The sequence below is a fragment of the Rhinoderma darwinii genome, chromosome 4, assembly GCF_050947455.1.
Source record: "Rhinoderma darwinii isolate aRhiDar2 chromosome 4, aRhiDar2.hap1, whole genome shotgun sequence".
NCBI classification, from domain to species: domain Eukaryota; kingdom Metazoa; phylum Chordata; class Amphibia; order Anura; family Rhinodermatidae; genus Rhinoderma; species Rhinoderma darwinii.
Genome location: NC_134690.1, coordinates 304,181,279 through 304,209,096, shown reverse-complemented (window position 1 = coordinate 304,209,096; position 27,818 = coordinate 304,181,279). Strand labels below are relative to the sequence as shown.

Genomic DNA, 27,818 nt, shown 5'->3' with positions numbered 1-27,818 from the left:
CCTCCACTGACGCGCTGTCAGTGAGGATGTTGCTGCAGCCGGAACCCCTGTCAAGAACCCAGCAGGAGACGTGTCAGAAGAGATGGACACAGCACTGACATCATCGGTGCTTGTCCTTCTGAGAGCAGTGAAGGAGGTGGAGGCATGTCTCAGACTGGCAGGCAATGCTTTCTATATGCAAGTCTGAGACAGTAGCAGCCATCTTCGATTCTGGAAAACGGAGACCGGAATGAGGAAGCAGAGCCAGAAGCAAGTGAGGTAAGTTAACAATAATTTTACAGTATTTAATTTGTTGTTTTTTTGGACTGAATGGTTGCTTTTTAACCAGTAAGCAGCAGCTCCAGTGTGCGTCTAGCTCGGGTGTATTTAAGTTGCTCAGCAGTCTCATGCTGCAATCTAGCACATCTTGATGTCATGCTCAACGTCATAAGCGTTAACCCTAACATTTAAAACTCTGTAGAACTAATGACGAAGCTCTTTACAATGTTTATATATATATATTTTTTTTTTCACTTAATAATTTTTATTATTGCTAAAGGTCCAAAGCGATGAAGAGCAATCCCAGCAACGCCAACTGCTGTGTCTGGATAGGGCAGAGGGAGCGGCTCAGCTTCAGTGTGTGGTATGCACTTGTGAGCTTGATGCCCCCCTGCTGAAGAGAACAGAAGACTGCAAAGGTAAGTGTAAACGGGTTACATATAGAGCTAGAATAATATTTACACACAGGGGTGTAATTACATTGTGCTGGGCCCCATGCCACACCTTTGAATAGCCTCGTCCACCTTAAGCATGGACCCCAGAACCGAAATAATAATTTAAAAAAATGTACTCCCCACTATTCGCTCCTCTTGCCTTCATGGCCTGGTACACAAGGCCCACTACCACATCCGGCCGGGCAGCATTAGAAAATTATATAAGACGCAGCATACACCTCTTAGTTAAATACGAGGATCCGGTTTTAAGTGGGGCTCGCCCATTCCAGGTCGACCCACCCCCCTGTGACCACAATTGTTATGCCACTGTTTTAGCAACATTTTTCTCCTCTGCTCTTATGCATCTATTTTTGATCATAGATTGGGTTTTAAGATTGTACCAAAACAAATCGTGTATCTTCTATTTTGTTTATGTGAACCTGTCGGCCTGTTAATGTTGCCCTAACTGCTGGCAGTATGATATAGTGACAGGTGCACTGATTAAACTAAACTATGTGTTACTCTAATAGGGCTGCATCATTTTAGAGAAGTCATAGCTTTAGCACTGGCTTGTGTCCATTGTTAGGGCAGCATGAGTGTGCTAAAACGTTCCTTTTAAAGGGGTTTTCCAGTCCCTAAAAATTGATGGCCTATCCTCAGGATAGGCCATCAATAGTTTATGGGTCGATCCGAGCGCTGCTTCCTCTTCATTTCTACTTGCTCACTGTGAATCGTTGACACGGATGTAGCGGCGATTCACAGTATTGCAGCCTTCTCACAATGAAATGAATGTGAGAAGGCTGCAATACTCTGAATTGCGCTACATCTGTGTCGACGATTCTCAGAGAGCAAGTAGAAATGAAGGGGTAGCATGATATAGTGCTGGACAGAGTACCGTTAACAGGCGGTGCCACGGTAGGGGGGCCCAGACAATTTAGCTGTATGGGGCCCTGAAATTCCTGTGTGAGGGGTTAATTAATCGGCCGGATCGGAGGCTAGCTCCAGTCCTTGCCGTTACATCAGGGTGCCAGCTGTAACATACAGCTGGCACACGGCGGTGATGGTGCAGGCTAGCTCCATCTCCTTCACGTACAGTTACGTGGAAATGCATTAAAACACCAGTTCCCATCACGTAACTGTACGTAATTTTGCGGGAAGGGGTTAATATATGAAAGTTTGGTAATCTATCATATTAGAAGAAAGTTCATTTTTTCTCATCTTCCTGAAGCCTATAGTTCAGGAACCTCCTCATTCACCAAAAATTGGTCTAAGTAATAACAGTAAATGCTGAAAATGGAAGAAGCGTATGCTGCAGCAGCCTCACTTCAATGTTTATGTGTGATAATCAATTTGCCTAACACCTTAGCGATATCTGCCATACATGTATGGGGGATGTGCGCTCTGTCAATATAGCAAAGGCTCAGGCACTTTTATACAACTGACACCTGCAACGGCCTGGATCGGAGGTATCTCCGATTCCTACCGTTTGATCCCTCAAATGCTGCGGTCTTAATAGAGGCAGGGCTTAATAGAAAAGCACAGAAAAAAGCAATACACTGCATTACATAAGTATCGCAGGGTATTTCATAAGCAATCCATCAGAAACTAAAAAAAAAAATGTTAATTGTTTAATAACATTTTTAAAAATAAAAAAAACAAATAAGCAAAAAAAACTTTTCACAAAATAATGTAAATAATAAAAAACTAAACATAATTGGTATCACTGCATCCATAAAATCCAAACTGGGAAAATATGACAGTAATTAACCTGCAGGGTAAATTCTGTAAGAAAAAAAAATTCACAATGCCAGAATTGCTATTTATTTAGTAAACTCGCTTCCCCAAAAAAAACGAATAAAAAGGATCAAAAAGTCTGTACCTTAAAAATGGTACAAATAAAAATTACAGTTTGCCCCACAAAAAACAGGAACGCACACCACTTTATCGACGGAAAACAAAAGAAATTATGGGTCTTAGAATATGGCTACACAAAACGTTTTTTTTTTTTAAATTGGGGCACATTTACTAATGTTTCTGCGCCTAAAATGTGTTGAAAACCACAATACCGATACCCCTGAGGACGCCACGGCTGTAGCAAAACATGTTGGGGGGCTATTCACATAATAATTTTAATATAATGCAGTATCTGAGAAGTGTTATCCTATCAAAAGCGGACTACAGCCGCTTAGTTCGTTCACTTTTCTTATGTGGTAGAATTCCAATTGCACTGCTTAGACCAGGGATCTCAAACTCGACCAGGTAAGTGGCCCACATATAGAAAATATGGGAAATTGACGGGCCACATTACTTTCAAATTTGATACAATACAAATATTGTTAATCAATTACTTATTTGATCTACTATAACACTATATTACTATAATAATAACGCTAGGTTTAAAATTTTAGATATTTCTCCACGTGCTTATTTCAACAATCCAGTTTTCCAGTTTAAATGTCGCTAAATGCAGTCCGGTGGCTCAGTTAGCAGAGTTTGGCAGACACACATGTCAAGATTGGGCAGCCCCTTTTTAGATGTGCCACAGTGCCCTCTGTAGATGCTGCCACAGTGCCCTCTGTAGATGCTGCCACAGTGCCCAGTGCAGATAATGCCACAGTGCCCTCTGCAGATAATGCCACAGTGCCCTCTGCAGATAATGCCACAGTGCCCTCTGTAGATAATGACACAGTGCCCAGTGTAGATAATGCCACAGTGCCCTCTGTAGATAATGCAACACACCCCTAGATAATGCCACAGTGTCCTCTGTACATACTGCCACAGTGCCCTCTGTAGATGTTGCCACAATGCCCTCTGTAGATGCTGCCACAGTGCCCTCTGTAGATGCTGCCACAGTGCCCTCCGTAGATGCTGCCACAGTGCCCTCCATAGATGCTGCCACAGAGCACTCCGTAGATGCTGCCACAGTGCCCTCTGTAGATGCTACCATAGTGCCCTCCGCAGATGCTGCCACAGTGCCCTCTGCAGATAATGCCACACACACCCCAAGTAGATAGCTCCATTGGGGCTCCCTCTAGGAGTGGAATCCCCAGCCAGTGCGTTGCCTACGCTTTGGCTGGGGATTCCTCTACTGTTGGAGCCCCTGACATCACTGTCCATACACAGTGACGTCAGTGGATCCTCCTGGACCGGAATGTGATATCAGGGGCAAACCCAGAGCCGGTGTCCCGGAGCAAAGCACTAGTATAGGCTCTGCGCCGGAACTCTGGGGAAGCCATTAACATCAGCGTCCATATATTGGCAGTGATGTCAGGGGCTTGCCAGAGCTGGAGTCCCGGAGCAGAGCCGCTTCTAGCAATCTGCCTGGGATTCCTGCTCTGTTCCTGACATCACTATCCATATATGGACATGGATATCAGGGGCAACCCCAGAGCTGGAGTCCCGGGCAGAGCGCTAGTAGGCTCTTCCTGGAATTCCAGCTGTGCTCCTGACATCACTGGGACTCCTGCTCTGGCGAAACCCCTGACATCACTGTCGATGTCAGAGGCTTCCCCAGAGTCCCAGAGCAGAGCCTATACTAGCGCTCTGCCCGGGATTCCAGCTCTGGGGGAGCCCGAGACATCGCTGCGCATATGTGGACAGCGATGTCAGAAGATTCCACAGTGTCCCGGAACAGAGCCTATACTAGCGCTCTGCCCAGGACTCCGCTCTGGGGAAGACCCTGACAAAACTGTCCATATATGGATAGCGATGTCAGGGAATTCCACAGAGTCCCGGAGCAGAGCTGATACTAGCGCTCTACCTGGGACTCTGCACTGGTGAACACCCAGACATCGCTGTCCATATGTGGACAGCGATGTCATGGAATTCCAGAGTCCCGCAGGAGAGTCTGTACTAGCGTCTCTGTGTCCCGCAGGTCACAGATGACAGCCCCAGGGACCGCATGCGGCCGCGGGCCGCGTGCTTGAGACCCCTGGCTTAGACTCTGCAGTGGGACTTGATACATTTATAGTCAATATAAATCAATTGTTCATATGGATAATCAGACCGCCTTGAGATTTTAACCCCGTCAGGACACAGCCTGTTTTGGCCTTCGGGACACAGCCGATTTTTTTTCAAATCTGATGTCTTAATTTATGTGGTAATAACTTTGGAATGCTATTACCTATCCAAGCGACTCTGAGATACTTTATGATAGTGAAAAAATTTGGTAGATAAATTCAGTAATTATTTGTGAAAATTTTTCTAAATTTTTCTAAATTTAAATGTATATGCTTGTATGACTGTAGCGTCCATGGCCACGGGCCGTCGGGTTTACTCACCTCCCGACGCCCGCAGCAATGGATCCGTGAGCACTGGTCCCCATCTCCTTCCTAGGAGACGCCAGCGCTCACTTCTGCTCCGGTCTGCTCTGTCCCGTAGGGTGCGCGCGTACGCTCGTGCCCACTCTTAAAGGGCCAACGCGCGTACCTGTAAAACAATCATCATTATCAATCACCTTATTTCCTGGTCTATAAGAAGGCCCCAAGAAGGGTGTGAACGCCAAGGTGTGGACTCCAGAGGCAGAGTCCGCATTTATTAGCCTCAATAAAGCCTTCACTTCAGCTTCGATCCTCCATCATCCTGACGTATCTCGGCAGTTCTCATTGGAGGTGGACGCTTCCTCTGTTGGTGCAGGTGCTCTGCTGTTCCAGAGGAGCTCCAAAGGTAAGGCAGTAGTATGTGGCTACTACTCAAGACTTTTTTCTTATGCTGAGCGCAATTACTCTATTGGAGATCGGGAGCTATTGGCCATCAAATTGGCTCTGGAGGAGTGGAGACATCTTCTGGAGGTCGCAGCTCACCCCATCCTGATCTACACCGACCACAAAAACCTTACCTACCTTCAGTCCGCTCAGCGACTAAATCCCCGTCAAGCCAGGTCATCACTGTTCTTCACCCGTTTCCAATTTGTGCTCCACTACCGTCCCGCTGACAAGAATGTGAGGGCCGATGCCCTGTCCAGATCGTTTGAGACGGAAGACACGGTGAAGTCCGTTCAGACTATCATAGACCCGTCCTGCATCGTCACTGCTAATCCTCTGCAGGTTAGAGACATCCCTCCGGGGAGGACTTTTGTTCGGTTGGCAGACAGGAGAAGAATTCTCCGCTGGGGACACAGTTCTAAACTGGCTGGGCACGCTGGTGTCCGTAAAACCCGAGACCTGATTGCTTGTCACGTCTGGTGGCCCACGCTACCTAAAGATGTTCTGGACTTTGTCTCTTCTTGCACGGTGTGTGCTTCTAACAAAGTTACTCACTCCTGCTTCAACATCTGCCTGTACCCAATGCCCCCTGGCAGCACATTGCGATGGACTTTGTCACAGACCTTCCCCCCTCAGCAGGATGCAACACTGTCTGGGTGGTGGTGGACCTGTTCTCTAAGATGGCACATTTTATCCCGCTGACCGGCCTATCTTCTGCTCCTCGACTGGCGAGTCTCTTCATTCAACACATCTTTCGCTTTCATGGCTTGCCTCTTCACATTGTGTCCGACCGGGGGGTTCAGTTTACCTCAAAGTTCTGGAGAGCCCTCTGTAAACTCTTGGATGTGAGATTGGACTTTTCCTCAGCTTATCACCCCCAGTCCAATGGGCAAGTCGAGAGGATCAACCAGATCATGGAGAATTATCTGCGCGACTTCATCTCTTCACAGCACGATAACTGCGTACAGCCTCTTCCATGGGCCAAGTTCTCGTACAACAACCACCCAAGTGAGTCCACCATTTCCACTCCATTTCACGTTGTGTACAGTCAACATCCTAGAGTCCCTCTTCCAGTGTCGACTACATCTCAGGTACCCGCTGCTGACTCTACATTTGGAGACTTTCTGCAAATCTGGCAACAGACCCGGTTCTCTATTTTGCTGGCAGTTGATCGCATGAAGTGAAAAGTAGATACTAAGAGAAGAGAGCCGCCTCAGTATCTTCCGGGTACCAAAGTCTGGCTATCCTCTCGGAACATTAGTTTGCCTTTATACAAATTTGCTCCCTGGTTCCTTGGTCCTTTCGAGATTCTGCAACAAATAAACCCAGTCTCCTATAAGATGCGGCTGCCTCCTACCCTCAGAATCCCCAACTTCTTTCATGTGTCCCCCCTGAAACCTGTGGTCCTGAGCCGCTACAGAAAGACTTCTAGTTCCACAGTTGCTCCCAGCGGTTCTTCTGATGTGTGATGTGTTCGAGGTGAGGGAGATCCTGGACTGCAAGAGGGTAGGAGGAAGGACTTTCTATTTGGTGGACTGGAGAGGGTTTGGTCCTGAGGAGAGGTCCTGGGAGCTGGAAGAGAACCTCAGTGCTCCTGCTCTCATTAAGAAATTCCTCTCTCGCTCTGGTCCCAAGAAGAGGGGGCGTAAGAGGGGGGATACTGTAGCGTCCATGGCCACGGGCCGTCGGGTTTACTCACCTCCCGACGTCCGCAGCCATGGATCTGTGAGCGCTGGTCCCCATCTTCTTCCTAGGAGATGCCAGTGCTCACTTCTGCTCTGGTCTGCTGTGTCCTGTAGGGGGCGCGCGCTCATGCCCGCTCTTAACGGGCCAGCACGCGTACCGGTAAAACAATCATCATTATTAACCACATGATTTCCTGTTCTATAATAAGGCCCCAGCCATTCTGATCCTTGCCTGAGCATTGTTAGTATTCCCAAGTCTGTCTTGCAAACGGTCCCTTAGTGTTTCCCGTTCCAGTTGTTACCCGTGCCCTGTTACCTGTTCCTGTATCCCGTGCTGTGTTCCTGTTCCTGTGCCTAATAGTTGGAGTCGTGTCTACTACACCTGCTGTTGCCTTGCCACGTCCTGTGTCATCTGCCTCGTCCAGAGGGATTCGTCACGTCTGGTGCAACCTACGGCACCTGCTGTCATCTGCCACGTCCAGAGGGATTCACCACGTCTGGCGCAACCTGCGGCACCTGCTGTCATCCGCCACATCTGGCGTTACCTTTTGCACCCACCTCCATCCGTGCCAGAGCTGCGGCCATTTTCTGGACTATCCAGGTACCCTTGTGTGGGACTTTGTATTTCTGGGGTTCCTGTTGTTTGGCCAGCTGCCTCCCAGCTATGGCGGTGCGGCCTAGTGGGTCCACATACCCACATACCGTGACAATGACAGATAGGAATACCACACAAAACAGTTACTAGTTAACATTTGCCATATGTCTACTTTATATTTATGTCGCTTTTTGAACGTCCTTTCATTTTTGTAGGACGTTACAAGGCTTAGAACTTTAGCAGCAATTTCACATTTTCAAAGACCAGTTCAGTTCTAAAGGGGCTTTGAGGGCATTATATATTAGAAAACCCCCATAAATGACCCCATTTTAAAAAATACTAATTCAAAACGGCATTCAGAAAGTTTCTTAACCCTTTAGGCGTTCCACATGAATTTAAGCAAAGTAGAAGTGAAATTGTACCACAGAAGGTTTTACCCGAGAAGTGCAACTCAATATTTATTACCCAGATTCTGCAGTTTTTATAAATATCCCATATGTGGCCCTGGTGTCCTAATAGACTGAAACACAGACTTCAGAAGCAAAGGACCACCAAGTGGATTTTCGGGCCTCCTTTTTTTTTAGAATATATTTTAGGCTCCATGTCAGGTTTGAAGAGGTCTTGTGGTGCCAAAAAAGTGAAAACACCCCAAAAGTGACACCCCATTGGGGAAACTACACTCCTCAAGGGATTTATTTAGGGGTTTAGTTAGAATTTTGACCACAGATTTTTTGCTAAATTTATTGGAATTATTCTGTAAAAATGAAAACCTACTTTTTTTTCTGGAGAAACGTAGACATTTTTAGTTTTTACAAGGAATAAAGGAGAAAATGCACCCCAACATTTGTAAAGCATATTCTCCTGATTACGGCAATACCCAATATGTGGTAATAAACTGCTGTTTAGACCCACGGCAGGGCTCAGAAGGAAAGGAGCGCCATTTAGATTATGGAGTGCAGATTTTGCTGGAATGGTTTTCGGTGCCATGTCGCATTTGCAACGCCCTGGAGGGACCAAAACAGTGGAAACCCCCCAAAAGTGACCTTATTTTGGAAACTACATCCCGCAAGGAATATTTCTAGGGGTATAGTTAGCATTTTGTCCCCACAGGTTTTTTGCAGAATTTAGTGGAATTAGGCAGTGAAAATGAAAATCTACTTTTTCAGAAAAAACGTAGAAATTTTTACAAGGAATAAATGAGAAAAAAAGAACCCCAACATTTGTAAAGAAATTTCTCCCGATTACGGCAATGCCCCATATGTGGTAATAACCTTCTGTTTGGACCCACGACAGCGCATAGACGGGAACGAGCGCTATTTGGCTTTTGGAGCTTAAATTTAGCTGGAATGGTTTTCGGTGCCATGTCGCATTTGCAAAGCCCCTGAGGGACCAAAACAGTGGAAACACCCAAAGTGACCCCATTTGGGAAACTACATCCATTAAGAAATCTATCTAGGGGTATAGTGAGCATTTAGATACTACAGGTCTTTTGCAGATTTTACTAGAATTAGGCCGAGAAAATGAATATCAACTTTTTTTCCACTAAAATGTTTTAGTAAAACATTTAAAGGATAAAGGAGAAAAAGCACCCTAACATTGTAAAGCAATTTCTCCCGAGCACGGCAATACTCCACATGTGGTCATAAATGGTTTTTCCTTAGAAATTAATTAACCCTTTCAGGACTGATCCATTTTTTGCTTTTTCATTTTAGTTTTTTACCTCCCGCTTTCCAAGAGCCATAACTTTTTTCATCAATAGAGTGGTGTGAGTGCTTATTTCTTGCGGGAGGAGTTGTAGTTTCTATTGACACCATTTAAAGTGCCATATAATGTACTGGGAAACTGAAAAAAATAATATTTGGAAAAAACTGTGATTCCTCTATTGATTTTTGGGTTTCGTTTTTTACGACTTTCACCGAGCGGTATAAACGACAATTAACTTCTGCGGCTCAATACGATTAAGGTGATACCAAATTTATATATATTTTTTTATATTTTACTACTTTGACAAAGAAAAAACTATTTGTTATAATAATAAATGGCGCCCAATCTTATCCATTTTTGTAACGCTCTGCATATTTTGTGTCGCCATATTCTGATAGCACCCCCACCTCCCCCTTGTAGATAGTGCCATACAGCCCCCTGTAGATATCACCATAAAGCCCCCACTGTATACAGCGCTATACAGCTCCCACTGTATATAGTGCCACACAGCCCCCCTGCCTTGTATATAGTGCCACATAGCCTCCCCTTAGTAGAAAGTGCAGCACAACCCCCCCCTTAGTAGAAAGTTCCACACACAGAACCCTGTAGATTGCGCCACACTCAGCCCCCTGTAGATAGAGCCACAGCCCTCCCCCTTGTAAATAGTGCCATATAGCTCCCCCTTGTGCATAGTGCAACACAGTTCCCCCTTGTGTATAGTGCCACACAGCCCCCCTTTGTGTATAGTGCCACACAGCCCCCCTTGTGTATAGTGCCACAAGGCAATGGCGCATCCGAGAAAGTTGTATCAGCCAGGGAGATGTCACTCATACATGGAAAGCTGGGTTTGGAGTCAGGACTATGTGACTCTTCAGGATAGCAGCACCGCCCCATGACCCTCTAATGAGTAATTAGCATATAGTTTGCGCCGTTTTAAAAGTGGATTTTAAGAATTTTGCTGCATCTGAAAAAAACATACAAGGGAATGTTTGGAAATATTGTTAGGTCATGTATTACTGCAGGGTGGCAGTTCAAGGGGTTAAAACTACCTGACAGATTCCCATTTAATATATACATTGAATTGAGAATAATTGCATCTGCCATGCAATTTTGTTATTATAAATATATCCTATATAATTACAGATCCAGAACCAAGCTCTGACATATATACAGTACCACAACCAAGCTCAGTACATAAATACAGTACCACAACCAAGATCAGTACATAAATACAGCACTATAACCAAGCTGAGTACATATAGACAGCACCAGAACCAATCTCAGTACATAAATACAGCACTAGAACCAAGCTCTGACATATATACAGCACCAAAACAAGGCTCAGTACATATATACAGCACTAGAACCAAGCTCAGTGCATAAATACAGAACTAGAACCAAGCCCATACATATATACAGCACTAGAACCAAGCTCAGTACATAAATACAGCACTAGAACAAAGCCCATACATATATACAGCAGTAGAACCAAGCTCAGTACATAAATACAGCACCAGAACAAACCTCAGTACATATAGCACGAGAACCAACCTCAGTACATAAATACATCCCCAGAACCAAGCTCAGTACATATATACAGCACCGGAACCAAACTCATTACATATATACACAGCACCAAAACCAATCTCATACATATATACAGCACCAGAACAAAGCTCAGTACTTACATACAGCATCAGAACCAAGCTCAGTACATATATACAACACCAGAACAAATACAGCTCAATTTAGTGCAACCCCTGCCGTATAGGCTGTACAGCGTAAAACTACAGCTCCCAGCATTGCCCGAACAATGGTGAGGATATGCTGGGAGATGCTGTTTCACCAAAAAAAATCATATCATAATCATCTAGCTGCAGATCACACAGTGACTACATTACTGATTAGACGCAGAATAAACATTTACATTAAGTGACCCACTGGTGACGTCTCAGATTCTAGTTCTTTTCTTCTCCCTCCGGTCCAAACATCTTTGATGGATTTCTGCCGGCCATGACCCATTTCTGCAGTTTTCCGCTCAGATGTCTTCAGCTTCTAACTTTTAAAACATTTCTGCACCTATAAACAAAGTTAAAATTCTCAACACCTCTTGCACCTCTAGCTATAATAGCGCCATACACTGTGTCCCTGATTATAATAGTACCATACACTGTCACACACACACACACACACACACACACACACACACACACACACACACACACACACACACACACACACTGTGCCCCCTGTAGATAGTGCCCCCATAGAGCCTCTGTAGATAGTGACCTACATAGAAGCCCCTGTAGATAGTTTCCCACATACAGCCCCTGTAGATAGTGCCCACATATGCACTCCAGAGCTACAAGGCAATAGTGCTAACCACCGAGACACTGTGCTGCCCTACATATAGCTAGTGCTCCACAGGTAACCAGCCACTGTATATAGTGTCCCACATATAGCCGACCCCTATAGAAAGTGCCCTAAAAAATAGCTCCCCTATAGATAGTGCTCTACATATAGCCCACCCCTGTATAGTGTCTCATATATAGCTCCCCCTGTATATAGTGCCCCACATATAGACCACCCTGTAGACAGTTCCCCACATCCCTACATATAGACCCCCTTGTAGATATTGGCCCACATATAGACCCCCCCTGTAGATTGTGCCCCACATCCCCACATACAGACCACCCCTGTAGCTAGTGCCCCAAGTCCCCATATAGACCCCCCTGTATATATGGACATCCCCCTGTAGATATAGCCCCCACTATAGATAATGCCATTAACAGTTTTATGAGGGGAAAAAACCTAAAAACGTTACATACTCACATGATCCCGTTCCCACACTGTTCGCTGATGATGAAGATCTGCTCTCTTCTGAGCAGGTCTGCAGGAGCTGAACAAGCGGCGTCCATTGACGCTGATTGGCGGGACAGAATGACTTGCCCCATCAATCTGCGCCTTTCAAGCATGGAAGCTGACGCCATCGCGCCACTAGCTAATCAGCACCATTGTAAGGTGCTGAAGGGTCCGGCATTCAGCGCTAATGCATGTATTTGGCTGTCGCTAGCACCATGGCCCCCTCCGCTTCTAGCGACGCCTACAGGCATGAGAGGGCCTGTGTCGCCCGGCCCATACTTGTTGGAGGCTCGGAGCACGGACCCCATAGTAGCGGCGCTACCACTGTAATAGCCATAACGGCTGCTAGCGGCGCCACAGAGCATATGGGGGGGCGTGTCGGCTGGCGGCACGGGCCCCCTTAAGCCGCGGGCCCCGTTGCAGCCGCTACGGCTGCTACCGCGGTAGTTACACCACTGCGTCCAGTTTAAGTAGTGTCTTTTTGACATAAAGTCGGGTGGTATGCTTTAGTGTACCTTTATTTTTTGGAAATGTCAACTACGCTTTTAAATTTAGTGGATCTCGCAAAAAAAAAAAAGTGTATGGTGCAGTATATTTCTTTTAAAAAATGCGAGTCAATTATACACCATATGTAGGGAAAAAAAATGACATCTGTACAAAGCCTTAAAAAAAATCATGCTCCTGTAAAACCTTGAATTCTTTATATATCAAGCGCTGTTGTTTCATTTGATAAAAAAAATAAAAATAATTAGCACAGTACAAACCGCCTTTAGTTGGAACATTTAGGACTTGCAGATATAAAATGTAAAGGTAATTATTATATGGTAATTTAGCCGTGATTGTTACAATGTATTTGGATTAAAGCAACGAACAAAGAAATACAAATTACATTTTACCCCATAACCTGTCAATTGTGTGGAATAATGAATCAGACAGAAATGGAATACAAATTCTGGGAGCTCATCAAAAGGGGGAAGGACTTTATATAACTGCTTTACTATTTTATAACAGTTTGAATAGCACAAATATCCCCTTTACCAGACTCAGCAGCAGCATCTTCTTAAAAATAAATCCTAGCAAGGGTCAAATAGCTCCAGCCAGTCAGCAGAGGATTTATTACTTAAGGCAGGTGAGATTGAAAAGAATGATTTGATTCTCCTGGCACATGCGTGGGCACCACACTGTGTTCTGACTCATATACAATGCAATCTACATTTTCTTTCTTTGACACTTTACTATATAATCATTTACTTCTAAATGACTAGTTTGAAAATATCCTCCGTCCTAATATGGCTGTGTGACGAAGAAGACTTTTCTTCTCGAGCTGTTATTTATAGGTTATTTTGTTCTTTTCTGATAAATGTGGTGAAAATCTCAAGGCTAGGACTATTATGGAAATCATAAGCATGAATATCAAGCTTAATTTCAATGTACTGTTGTAATGACTGGGGTGGGGAGACAGACAAGTGAGCCCTAATCTACCCACCACTCAGTCCCTGCCTACTTGCAATGACCCGCCCTAGGCGACGGGGTACAACTGGGCGACGGTCCCTACGCTCAGTAAGTGCACGACAGACAAACAGACAAGGGAACACAGAGCTAGGGGGAGAAAGGGCAGTTGCCCACGGCAACACCGTGAGCAACAAGAGAAGTGAACAAGCCGAGTAAAACCAGGAGAGTACGAGGTGCCAAACGCAGAGCAGAAGAGTAGTAAACAAGCCGAGTCAAACCAGGAGTGTACGAGGTACCAAACGCAGAGCAGAGAGTAGTCAGCAAGCCGGGGTCAATAAGAAGCAAGGACAATGGTACAAGAAGCTGCAGCAGGGCCAGGAAACCAAACGAGAAGAATCACAAGCAAAAGAGGAACAGGAAAGGCAGGTATAAATAGACAGAGGGCGGGAGCTAGCTCCGTCTGGCCAGGCTGTGATAGGCTCTCCCACTCCTAAGCCTGCCATCCTGAGTGGTGGAAGATGGAGTCAGTCTCACAGACATAGAAGCAGGTGCAGACTGATTATCTATGGGCGTTAACCCCGAAGCTGTGCCTGGCAGATCCTTTACAGTACCCCCCCTTTTATGAGGGGCCACCGGACCCTTTCTAAGTGGACCTGGTTTACTGGGGAAACGAAGGTGAAACCTCCTGACCAATATCCCAGCGTGAACATCCCGAGCGGGTACCCAAGTCCTCTCCTCAGGCCCGTATCCTCTCCAATGGACCAGGTACTGGAGGGAGCCTTGGACCATCCTGCTGTCCACAATCTTGGCCACCTCGAATTCTGCCCCCTCAGGGGTGAGAACAGGGACCGGAGGTTTCCTCGGAGCCAAGGACGGAGAGCAGCGTTTAAGGAGGGAGGCATGGAACACGTCGTGTACTCGAAAAAATTGGGGGCAACTCGAGTCGGAAGGAGACAGGATTGAGGACTTCAATGACCTTGTACGGCCCTATAAACCGGGGAGCAAACTTCTTGGACGGGGCCTTAAGACGTACATTTTTAGACGATAGCCACACCAGATCCCCGACCATAAACAAGGGGTTAGCAGAAAGTTTTCTATCTGCCTGAGTTTTTTTGTATGCTCTGGGACGACTCTAGGTTCTTCTGAACCTGAGCCCAGACTGTGCACAGTTCTCGATGAACGACCTCTACCTCGGGATTGTTGGAACTACCAGGTGAAACGGAAGAGAACCGTGGATTAAACCCAAAATGACAGAAAAAGGGGGAGACCCCTGACGAGTTACTGTCCCTGTTATTAAGGGAAAATTCGGCGAGGGGAATGAATGAGACCCAATCATATTGACAGTCAGAGATAAAACACCTTAAATATTGTTCTAGAGACTGATTAGTCCTCTCAGTTTGGCCATTAGTTTCAGGATGGAAGGCAGAGGAGAAGGACAGATCAGTCTCCAACTTTTTACAGAAGGCTCTCCAAAACAATGAAACAAATTGTACCACTCTATCAGAAACAATATTGACAGGGACCCCATGGAGACGCAGGATGTGTTTGACAAACAAGGTAGCTAACGTCTTAGCATTGGGTAGTTTTTTGAGGGGCACAAAGTGGCACATCTTACTGAAGCGGTCTACTACAACCCACACCACCGACTTGCCTTGGGATGGAGGCAGATCGGTGATAAAATCCATGGAGATATGGGTCCAAGGTCTCTGGGGAATGGGCAAAGAACATAGTAAGCCCGCTGGTCGGGACCTGGGAGACTTGGACCTAGCACAAACTTCACAAGCGGCGACGTAGGCCTTAACGTCTTTAGGCAACCCAGGCCACCAATAGTTTCTGGCAATGAGGTGCTTGGTACCCAGGATGCCTGGATGGCCAGATAGTGCAGAGTCATGATTTTCCCTAAGTACCCTTAGCCGGAATTGCAGGGGAACAAACAGCTTGTTCTCAGGAAGGCTCCCGGGAGCTGAACCTTGATCAGCCGTAATTTCAGAGACTAAATCAGAATCAATAGCGGAAATGATTATACCTGGAGGCAAAATACAAGCAGGATCTTCCTCCGAAGGAGGGCTGGCCATGAAGCTACATGACAGTGCATCAGCCTTAACATTTTTAGACCCAGCCCTATAGGTAACCACAAAGTTGAATCTGGTAAAAAATAATGCCCAACGAGCTTGTCTCGGGTTTAGCCTCCGGGCAGATTCTATGAAAACCAGATTCTTGTGGTCGGTAAGGACCGTTACCTGGTGCCTAGCCCCCTCCAGGAAGTGGCGCCACTCTTCAAATGCCCATTTAATGGCTAAGAGTTCGCGGTTGCCAATATCATAGTTACTCTCAGTGGGTGAAAACTTCCTGGAGAAGTAGGCACAGGGACGGAGATGGGTGAGGGACCTGGTACCCTGGGACAAGACAGCCCCCACTCCCACCTCGGATGCGTCAACCTCCACGATAAATGGCTCCATTTGGTTGGGCTTAACCAGCACCGGGGCCGAGATAAAGCACTTCTTAAGGACCTCAAAAGCCTGGACAGCCTCAGGAGGCCAGTGGAGGAGATCAGCACCTTTGCGAGTGAGATCTGTAAGAGGCTTAGCGATGACCGAGAAGTTAGCAATAAACCTCCTGTAATAATTAGCGAACCCCAGGAAGCACTGTAACGCCTTCAGGGAGGCAGGTTGGACCCATTCCGCCACAGCCTGGACCTTGGCGGGGTCCATGCGGAATTCATGAGGAGTGAGGATTTGGACCAAAAATGGTATCTCCTGCACCCCAAACACACATTTTTCGGTCTTTGCAAACAGTTTGTTTTCTCAAAGGACCTGGAGCACTTTCCTGACATGCTCAATGTGGGAGGAGCAGTCCTGGGAAAACACAAGTATGTCATCAAGGTACACTACAAGAAATAACCCCAGGTAGTCTCTTAAATCTCATTTATGAAAATCTGGAAGACCGCAGGAGCATTACACAACCCAAAGGGCATGACGAGGTATTCTAAATGACCTTCGGGTGTGTTAAACGCAGTCTTCCACTCATCCCCCTCTTTTATGGGGATAAGGTTATACGCCCCCCGTAGATCAAACTTAGAGAACCATTGGTCCCCCTGAACCTGATTAAAGAGATCAGGAATCAGATGAAGGGGATACTGGTTCCTTACAGTGACCTTATTCAAGCTTCGGTAGTCAATGCATGGCCTAAGACCACCATCCTTCTTCCCTACGAAGAAGAAGCCAGCACCTACCGGAGAAGTAGAGGGGCGAATGTAACCCTTGGCCAGGCATTCCTGGATATACTCTCTCATGGCTTCACGTTCGGGACAAGAGAGATTAAATATCCTACCCTTAGGGAGCTTAGCTCCTGGTACCAAATTGATTGCGCAATCATATTCTCTATGAGGAGGTAACACTTCGGAGGCCTCCTTAGAGAAAACATCGGCGAAGTCCTGAACAAACTCAGGTAGCGTGTTCATCACCTCAGGGGGCGAAATAGAATTAACAGAAAAACATGACGTCAAGCATTCATTACCCCACTTGGTAAGGTCCCCAGAATTCCAGTCAAACGTGGGATTATGCAACTGCAACCAGGGAAGGCCTAAAACCAAATCGGACGATAATCCCTGCATTAACAGTACAGAGCACTGCTCCAAATGCATGGAGCCAACAAGGAGTTCAAAAACAGGGGTATGCTGTGTAAACTAACCATTAGCAAGAGGAGTGGAGTCGATACCCACTACCGGGACAGGTTTAGGCAAATCAATCAAAGGCATAGCTAGAGACATAGCAAATTCCACAGACATGATATTAGCAGTAGACCCTGAATCCACGAAGGCACTGCCGGTAGCAGACCTACCACCAAAAGAGACCTGAAAGGGAAGCAAGATTTTATTACGTTTCATATTTACGGGAAATACCTGTGCGCCCAAGTGACCTCCCCGATGATCACTTAAGCGCGGAAGTTCTCCGGCTGTATTCTTACGCTTAGGACAGTTGTTCACTTGATGCCTGTCATCCCCACAGTAGAAGCAGAGACCATTCTTCCTGCGGAAATCTCTACGTTGTTGGGGGGACACGGAGGCCCCGAGTTGCATAGGTACCTCCGAGTCTTCCGGGGAGGAACGAAGCAACGGAACCTCGGGAGGCATCATGGGGGAGAAAACATCAAGACGTTCAAGTCGTCGTTCCCTGAGACGTCGTCCAAGTCGTACCGCTAAAGCCATAACCTGGTCTAGGGAGTCAGAAGAGGGATAACTAACTAGCAGATCTTTCAGGGCGTTCGACAGACCCAACCTAAACTGGCACCTTAAGGCAGGGTCATTCCACCGAGAAGCTACGCACCACTTCCTAAAGTCAGAGCAATACTCCTCAACAGGTTTCTTACCCTTACGTAAGGTCACCAGCTGACTCTCGGCAAAAGCAGTCTTGTCAGTCTCGTCATAGATGAGTCCGAGAGCAGAAAAGAAAAGATCAACGGAGGAAAGTTCAGGGGCGTCAGGAGCCAAGGAGAAGGCCCATTCTTGGGGCCCTTCCTGGAGCCGGGACATAATTATACCCACCCGCTGGCTCTCAGAACCTGAGGAGTGGGGCTTTAAACGAAAATAGAGCCTACAACTCTCCCGAAAAGAGAGAAAAGTCTTCCGGTCCCCTGAGAACCGGTCGGGCAACTTGAGGTGGGGTTCAAGAGGTGAGGTGAGGGGGACTACCATGGTAGCATCAGGCTGGTTGACCCTCTGAGCCAGGGCCTGGACCTGTAGGGAGACACCCTGCATTTGCTGAGCCAGGGTCTCAAGGGGGTCCATAGTAGTGAGAGGGACCAGGGTAGACTAGGTATATGGGCTTGTGATTATGTAATGACGGGGGTGGGGAGACAGACAAGTGAGCCCTAATCCACCCACCACTCAGTCCCTGCCTTCTTGCAACGACCCGCCCTAGGCGACGGGGTACAACTGGGCGATGGTCCCTACGCTCAGTAAGTGCACGACAGACAAACAGACAAGGGAACACAGAGCTAGGGGGAGAAAGGGCAGTTGCCCACGCCAACACCGTGAGCAACAAGAGAAGTGAACAAGCCGAGTAAAACCAGGAGAGTACGAGGTGCCAAACGCAGAGCAGAAGAGTAGTAAACAAGCCGAGTCAAACCAGGAGTGTACGAGGTAACAAACGCAGAGCAGGAAAGTAGTCAGCAAGCCGGGGTCAATAAGAAGCAAGGACAATGGTACAAGAAGCTGCAGCAGGGCCAGGAAACTAAACGAGAAGAATCACAAGCAAAGGAGGAACAGGAAAGGCAGGTATAAATAGGCAGAGGGCGGGAGCTAGCTCGGTCTGGCCAGGCTGTGATAGGCTCTCCCACTCCTAAGCCTGCCATCCTGAGTGGTGGAAGATGGAGTCAGTCTCACAGACATAGAAGCAGGTGCAGACTGATTATCTATGGGCGTTAACCCCGAAGCTGTGCCTGGCAGATCCTTTACAACTGTATTAATGGTAGATATGCCTTTATTCCACTTGATTTAATGGACTTTTTACCATCTACCTACAGTCCTGATAAACTTCATTAAATGCATGTAAATGAAAGTTACAACAGCATGCACAATAATATATATATATACACTACCGTTCAAAAGTTTAGGGTCACTTAGAAATTTCCTTATTTTTGCAAGAAAAGCACAGTTTTTTTCAATGAAGATAACATTAAATTAATCAGAAATACACTCTATACATTGTTAATGTGCTAAATGACTATTCTAGCTGCAAACGTCTGGTTTTTAATGCAATATCTACATAGGTGTATAGAGGCCCATTACCAGCAACCATCACTCCAGTGTTCTAATGGTACATTGTGTTTGCTAACTGTGTTAGAAGGCTAATGGATGATTAGAAAACACTTGAAAACCATTGTGCAATTATGTTAGCACCGCTGTAAACAGTTTTGCTGTTTAGAGGAGCTATAAAACTGACCTTCCTTTGAGCTAGTTGAGAATCTGGAGCATTACATTTGTGGGTTCGATTAAACTCTCAAAATGGCTAGAAAAAGAGAGCTTTCATCTGAAACTCGACAGTCTATTCTTGTTCTTAGAAATGAAGGCTATTCCATGCGAGAAATTGCCAAGAAACTGAAGATTTCCTACAACGGTGTGTACTACTCCCTTCAGAGGACAGCACAAACAGGCTCTAACCAGAGTAGAAAGAGAAGTGGGAGGCCCCGCTGCACAACTGAGCAACAAGACAAGTACATTAGAGTCTCTAGTTTGAGAAATAGACACCTCACAGGTCCTCAACTGGCAGCTTCATTAAATAGTACCCGCAAAACTCCAGTGTCAACGTCTACAGTGAAGAGGCGACTCCGGGATGCTGGCCTTCAGGGCAGAGTGGCAAAGAAAAAGCCATATCTGAGACTGGCTAATAAAAGGAAAAGATTAATATGGGCAAAAGCACACAGACATTGGACAGAGGAACATTGGAAAAAAGTATTATGGACAGACGAATCGAAGTTTGAGGTGTTTGGATCACACAGAAGAACATTTGTGAGATGCAGAACAACTGAAAAGATGCTGGAAGAGTGCCTGACACCATCTGTCAAGCATTGTGGAGGTAATGTGATGGTCTGGGGTTGCTTTGGTGCTGGTAAAGTGGGAGATTTGTAGAAGGTAAAAGGGATTTTGAATAAGGAAGGCTATCACTCCATTTTGCAACGCCATGCCATACCCTGTGGACAGCGCTTGATTGGAGCCAATTTCATCCTACAACAGGACAATGCCCAAAGCACACCTCCAAATTATGCAAGAACTATTTAGGGAAGAAGCAGGCAGCTGGTATTCTATCTGTAATGGAGTGGCCAGCGCAGTCACCAGATCTCAACCCCATAGAGCTGTTGTGGGAGCAGCTTGACCGTATGGTACGCACGAAGTGCCCATCAAGCCAGTCCTACTTGTGGGAGGGGCTTCTGGAAGCATGGGGTGAAATTTCTCCTGATTACCTTAGCAAATTAACAGCTAGAATGGCAAAAGTCTCCAATGCTGTAATTGCTGCAAATGGAGCATTCTTTGACGAAAGCAAAGTTTGAAGGAGAAAATTATTATTTCAAATAAAAATCATTATTTCTAACCTTGTCAATGTCTTGACTATATTTTTTAGTCATTTTGCAACTCATTTGATAAATATAAGTATGAGTTTTCATGGAAAACACAAAATTGTCTGGGTGACCCCAAACTTTTGAACGCTAGTGTATATATATATATATATATATATATATATATATATATATATATATATATATACTGTATATAATATCTAATATAATATCTAATCGAGACTGTTCTGGTTATATCACTATAACAGTGAGCAACACTATTCAAAAATTAGCTGTACAAAAATTATTCATTTTATTATACAAGCAAGGTGGTAATAACCAATAAAAAAAATGGGTATCTATCTATATAATTTTTTCATAACTCTTGGCAAGCTCTATCTTTGTCAGGCACGCTATTTCAGGAGTAGAATAGGTTTACACCCAAAATACTCGGAGGATGTTCATTTTTCAAATTTAGGCAGGAATCTCCATGGTAGTTGGCTACATACAGAGCCTCTTAACCCGTTAGTGACCGCCAATACGCCTTTTAACGGCGCCCACTAACGGGCTTTATTCTGATGCATATGCCTTTTTACGGCACTGCATCAGGATGAGTAAACAGAGCAGGGAGCCGTCAAATCTCCCTGCTCTCAGCTGCCAGAGGCAGCTGAGGGCTGGTGGCGTCCCTGCTCTGCCATGTGAGATCGATATTAGTATCGATCTCACATGTTTAACCCCACAGATGCGGTGCGCAATAGCGAGCACCGCATCTGAGTGGTTTTGGAGAGAGGGAGGGACCTCCCTCTCTCTCCCACCGACACTCGGCGATACGATCGCCGAGTGTCAGTGTCTTCTATGGCAGCCGGGGGCCTAATAAAGGCCCCCAGTTCTGCCTGTCATGCATGCCTGCTAGATCATGCCTCTGGCATGACCTAGCAGATGCCTGTCCGTTTTAAACGGACTGGCAGTAATACACTGCAATACAGAAGTATTGCAGTGTATTATAATAGCGATCGAAGAATCGCATAGTGAAGTCCCCTAGTGGGACTAGTAAGAAAGTAAAAAAAAAGTTTAATAAAGTTAATTTTAAAAAAAATGTGAAAAAAAAATGAAAAACCCAGCTTTTCCCCTTACAAACTCCTTTACTATTAAAAAACCAAAATAAATTAAAAAAGTTACACATATTTGGTATGGCCGCATCCGTAACGACCCAGACTATAAACGCCGTAAAAAATGTAATAAAAAACTATGGAAAAATTGCTGTTTTCTGTGAATATTGACTTTAAAAAAATGTGATAAAAAGTGATCAAAAAGTCGCATCTACTCCAAAATGGTACCAATAAAAACTACAAGTCTTCCCGCAAAAAAAAAGCCCTCATACAACTGCATCGGCGAAAAAATAAAAACGTTACGGCTCTTCAAGCATGGAGACACAAAAACAAATAATTTTGAAAAAAAAGCGTTTTTACTGTGTAAAAGTAGTAAAACATACAAAAACGATACAAATTTGGTATCGTTGCACTCGTAACAACCCGCTGAATAAAGTTATTGTGTTATTTATATCTCACGGTAAACGGCGTAGATTTAAGACGCGAAAAAGCGTGGCGAAATTTCAGGGTTTTTTCTATTCCCCCCCCAAAAAAAGTTAATAAAAGTTAATCAATAAATAATATGTCCCCCAAAATGGTGCTGTATAGTACTGTCTACAGGGGGCTGTATGGCACAATCTACAGGGGGCACTATGATAAGAGGGGCTGTGTGTGGCACCTGGGGGGCCACATTCAAGAGTTTGCTATGGGGCCCAGTCATTCCTTGTTACACCCCTGTCTATAGGTGATGCATGCCCCTGTATAGCATATGTCAGCGGCATCCGCTAAATGTATACGTCATTAGCTTTTCAATAGGTTTTCATAACGTACAGTTTAAATGGAAACAGTGGCATCCATCACTCATAGGCTATTATGGCATCACATTAAAGTATACGTTATGAAAAGTTCATGAAAGGAAATATCGTATACGATAAACGGATTCCATAATATGGGTGACGAATGTCTAACAGTGGCATCCCTCACTTATAGGCTATTATGGCATCCGTTTAATGTATATGTTATTAAAAGTTAATGAAAGTTCATGACATACAGTATAGAGTTAAACCGATCCCATAATAGTCTATGGGTGACAGGTGCCACTGTTAGTCATCCGTCACAGAGAGGAAAAGTTTGGAACTGTCTGTAGAAATTGGCGAATCCCAGGAAACGCTGTATGGACCTCAAGCCTTGAGGGTGTGGCCATTCCAGGACGGCCTTTACCTTCTCAGGATCCATCTTGAGGCCTTGATCCGAGATGATGTAGCCCAGGAAGGGTAGAGCATTTCTCTCAAACACGCACTTCTCCAACTTGGCGTACAGGCAATTCTCCCTTAATCGCAGCAAAACTTGACGGACATGTCTCTGATGAGTCATTGGATTTGGAGAGAAAATCAAGATGTCATCAAGATAAGCCACAACACAAACATAAGAGGAGGTCATGGAAGATGTCATTAACGAACTCTTGGAAGACCACAGGAGCATTACACAGGCCGAAGGGCATTACTAGATATTCATAGTGTCAGTCACGGGTGTTAAATGCCATCTTCCATTTTTCACCCTGGCGAATCCAGATTAGGTTATAAGCCCACTGTCAAAGACACGAACAGTCTAGAATTTTTAGGCTAGGTTAATTTTACCAGTGAGAGATAGATTATATATTTAAAAAAAAAAGAAAATCACATTGTCAAAATTATATATATCAAATACTTATTTCCTTCACTGTATATATACAGCACCAGAACAAAGCTCAGTACATATATACAGCCCCAGAACGAAGCTCAGTACATATATACAACACCGGAACAAATACAGCTCAATTTAGTGCAACCCCTGCCGTACAGGTTTGTATGGCATAAAACTACAGGTCTCAGCAATGGTAGGGATATGCTGGGAGATGCTGTTTTACAAAAAAAAAATTATACCGACTATCATCTTGCTGCAGATCATATAGTGTCTACAGTACTGATTACAGGCAGAATAAACATTTACATTAAGTGACTCACCGATGACGTCTCAGATTCTAGTTAATTTTCTCTTTTCTTGTCCCTCCGGTCCAGACCTCAGTGGTGGATATCTCCCGGCCACCACCCATTTCTGCAGTTTTCCACTCAGATGTCTTCAGCTTTTCACTTTTAAAACATTTCTGCACCATAAACGAAGATAAAATTCTCAACACCTCTGTAATGGGAAGTGTCCCCTTTCAATGTCCCCGTTTTTCTGTAATTTCGGGTTTAATCCACGGTTCTCCTCCGTTTCTCCTGGTAGTTCCAATAATCCCGAGGTAGAGGACGTTCATCGGGAACTGTGCACAGTCTGGGCCCAGGTTCAGAAGAACCTAGAGGCGTCCCAGAGCGTACAAAAGATTCAGGCTGATAGAAGACGTTCTGCTAACCCCCGGTTTGTCATCGGGGATCTGGTGTGGTTGTCGTCTAGGAACTTGCGCCTTAAGGTCCCGTCCAGGAAGTTTGCTCCCCGATTTATTGGGCCTTATAAGGTCATTGAAGTCCTCAACCCTGTATCCTTCCGTCTGGAGCTGCCCCCATCCTTTCGCATACACGACGTCTTTCATGCCTCCCTCCTTAAACGCTGCTCCCCGTCCTGGTCCCCCTCGAGGAAACCTCCTGTTCCCGTTCTCACCCCTGAGATTGTGGACAGCAGGATGGTCCAAGGCTCCCTCCAGTACCTGGTCCATTGGAGAGGATACGGGCCGGAGGAGAGGACTTGGGTACCTGCTCGAGATGTTCACGCTGGGGTATTGGTCAGGAGGTTCCACCTTCTCTTCCCCACTAAACCAGGTCCTCTTAGTAAGCGTCCGGTGGCCCCTCATAAAAGGGGGGGTACTGTAAAGGATCTGCCAGGCACTACGTCTGTGGATACTCCCAGGATTAATCAATCGACACCTGAGGCCGGACCTCTTAGACTGACTCCGGCACCCACCAATCAGGGTGGCAGGCTCAGGAGTGGGAGAGCCTATCGCGGCCTGGTCAGTCGGAGTTAGCGCCGCCCCCTGTCCATTTATACCTGCCGTTTTCTCTTCCTCATTGCTTGTGATTCTTCCTGGTTTCCTGGCCTTGCTACAGCCTTGCTCCAGCCTGCTTCTGCCTTGCTTCAGCCTTGCTACAGCTTCCGCTTATCCTGCTTCGCTCTGCCCCCGGCTTGCTTCCTGCTCCTTGCTCTGCGTCCGTATACTTCGTGACATCCTGATCCTGACTGGCTCGTTCACCACTCTGGTTTCCTCACGGTGTTCCGTGGGCTACTGCCCCTTCCCTTGCTTGTTCCCTGTTTGTATTCCCTTGCACTTAGTCAGCGTAGGGACCGCCGCCCAGTTGTACCCCGTCGCCTAGGGCGGGTCGTTGCAAGTAGGCAGGGACAGGGCGGTGGGTAGATTAGGGCTCACTTGCTCCCTTCCCCTCCTTCCTGCCATAACACCCCTGTAGATAGTGCCCCACATATAGCCCTCTGTAGTTAGTGCCAAAATATGGACTCTAGAGCTGCAAGGCAATAGTGCTAACCACTGAGCCACCGTGCTTCCCTACCTATAGCTTTCCCTATGAATAGTGTTCCATATATAGCCCACCCCTGTTGATAGTGACCTACAATTAGCTCCCCCTATAGATAGTGCTCCACATACAGCCCACCTCTGTAGATAGTGCCTCACATATAGCTCCCCCTGTATATAGTGTTCCACACATAGCCCACCCCTGTAGACAGTGCCCTACAAATAACCTCCCTGTAGCTAGTGCCCCACAGGTAACCCACCCCTCTATATAGTGTCCCACATATAGCCCACTCTTATAGATAGTGCCTACAAATAGCTCCCCCTATAGATAGTGCTCCACATATAGCCCACCCCTGTATATAGTGTCCCACATATAGCCCACCCCTGTAGATAGTGCCCTACGTATAGCTCCCCCTGTATATAGTACTCCACATATAGACCCCACTGTAGATAGAGCCCCCACTTTAGATAATGCCACTCACAGTTTTAGTAGGAAAAAAAACCTGATCCCGTTCCCGCACTGTCTGGTGGCATTGCAGATCTGCTATCTACATCATCGCGCCGCTTGCATCGTTGAAAGGCGCTGATTGGCAGGGCAAGACATTTTGCCCCGGCAGTAAGAATCATTGTAAGGCGCTGAATGGTCGGGCACGTAACGTGCCCGGCCATTCAGTGCTAATGCATGTACCTGCATCTATAGCATGCAGTTACAAATACAATTACTGCAAAGGTGGGTGGCTATCGCTAGCACCAGGGCCAACTCCGGGTCTAGGGACGCCACCGGGCATGAGAGGGCCCCTGCCTCCAGGTCCATAAATGTTAGTGGCTCGGCGGCGCAGGCCCCGTAGTAGCATCGCTACCGCAGTAGCAGCCATAATGGCTGCTTGCGGTGCCACTGGGCATATGGGGGGACGTGTTGGCGGGCGGCATGGGTCCCCTCATGTCGCGGGCACCGTAACTATCTATATATGGACTACAACGGTGGTTACGCCACCGCCTATAGACTAACATGTTAAAAAAAAGTATAATGTGCGGTATAATTTATTTTGTAGGAACCAGTTTTATGGACTAGCCTAGACTAGTAGACTATTCCATACCTCAAAAAAAAAAAAAGGTATGCCGACATATACCAGCCCAACGGCGGCCAAAATGACACTCTTTTGATCGTCGTTGGTTGGGAGCCCTATGGACACGGTAATGTGTATGTTGCGGGCTCTTCTGCCGTGCAAACTAAACATAGGGCAAAAATGCTATGTGAACAGGCCTTACCTGTACAATGAGAACATTATTTGCCTGCAGTTTTATAAATAGCCTTACGGCTTTATAAAACGAAGCCAGCCATAAAGTTGCATGTTATCTTTTTTAGAATTCTCTGAAGCCTTTTATTACTTTACGTAGAAAAAAACAATAGTCCAATGTGTATTACATGTTATGCTCTTTATTTGCAGCTTACTAAAGTACATAAATCTAAAGAATGTGATGTGTTGTTCCAGTATTGATAATTTTATGTATATTTCTTATTTTGTTTGTGGCCGCTTTCAAAGTTTTCATTAGCGGTTTCTTGAAGTGAAAAGGAGGCAAAGCCAAAAGAAGATATAAACCACTTGTAAGTCCATCTAGTTTGTGATGCCATAGGCCTCATCACTAGTTTCATAATACCGATGTTTTGTTTACTCTGGTTTACATTAATTGATATCCAAATTTAAAGGGATTTTCTCCACCACAGCATGCACAATGAACTTTCTCACTATTTGCCATACCGAATTAAAGAATGACTATGTCTACATGTCCTTTTTCTGCAGGGAACATGGACTAAGGACTTCCAGTCTAGTTCCAGTTCGGGTCCCAGCAGTTGGACTCCTATCAATGGGACTTGTAAGGCATTCTGAGCTTGACCTTGTACAGCCAGGTATTGTCTGCAGCATGTTTCAAAATGAGCTGCATATTATGCTGCCATGCAAAACATATTAAAATCCTTGTGGCATTATAATTCCGAAATTTTAAAATAGGCAATTTTTTCCCAGTAAACAAAGCCTTGAAGTGCTGATTAGAGAGTGTGACATGTGCGATATGCATTGGAGCACAGCCAGTAGCAGCTATGGGCGTATTTAGTGTTGATCGTGAGCCTAGCAAGCACAAACTTTTTACACAATGTTATAACACCAAGCAATGTACATAACACTCTGTAATGTGATGAGACCTTTCACTTTGTATCAGTGGTAAAGTGGTAAAGTGTGTGTGGGACTCAAAGGCACTAAATAATGTATTCATCTATTCTGTGTAATGGTCACTTATTTAAGTCTTCTGTTTTGGTAATAAAGTACTGAAGAAATTCATAATGCTCTGTTTCTTTTTGCTTTGGTAATACACTTTGTAAATCAAGTTTAAAAAAATTGAGATGTACAGTATAACTAATATGGTACATAGGGCCCAGTTCACACTATTTCATGGTAGACATATGCAACTGCAGTGGCCTACAGCCACT

At 45.6% G+C, this 27,818-nt stretch overlaps 1 long non-coding RNA gene across 1 annotated transcript; it reads left to right on the top strand.

Annotated features, from left to right (window-relative positions):
* Positions 1-136: 136 nt before the first annotated feature.
* Positions 137-27,656, top strand: LOC142761168 (uncharacterized). The gene is made up of 3 exons (XR_012883535.1): positions 137-258; positions 539-677; positions 27,136-27,656. It is a non-coding gene; the product is annotated as an uncharacterized LOC142761168 (long non-coding RNA).
* Positions 27,657-27,818: the final 162 nt, after the last annotated feature.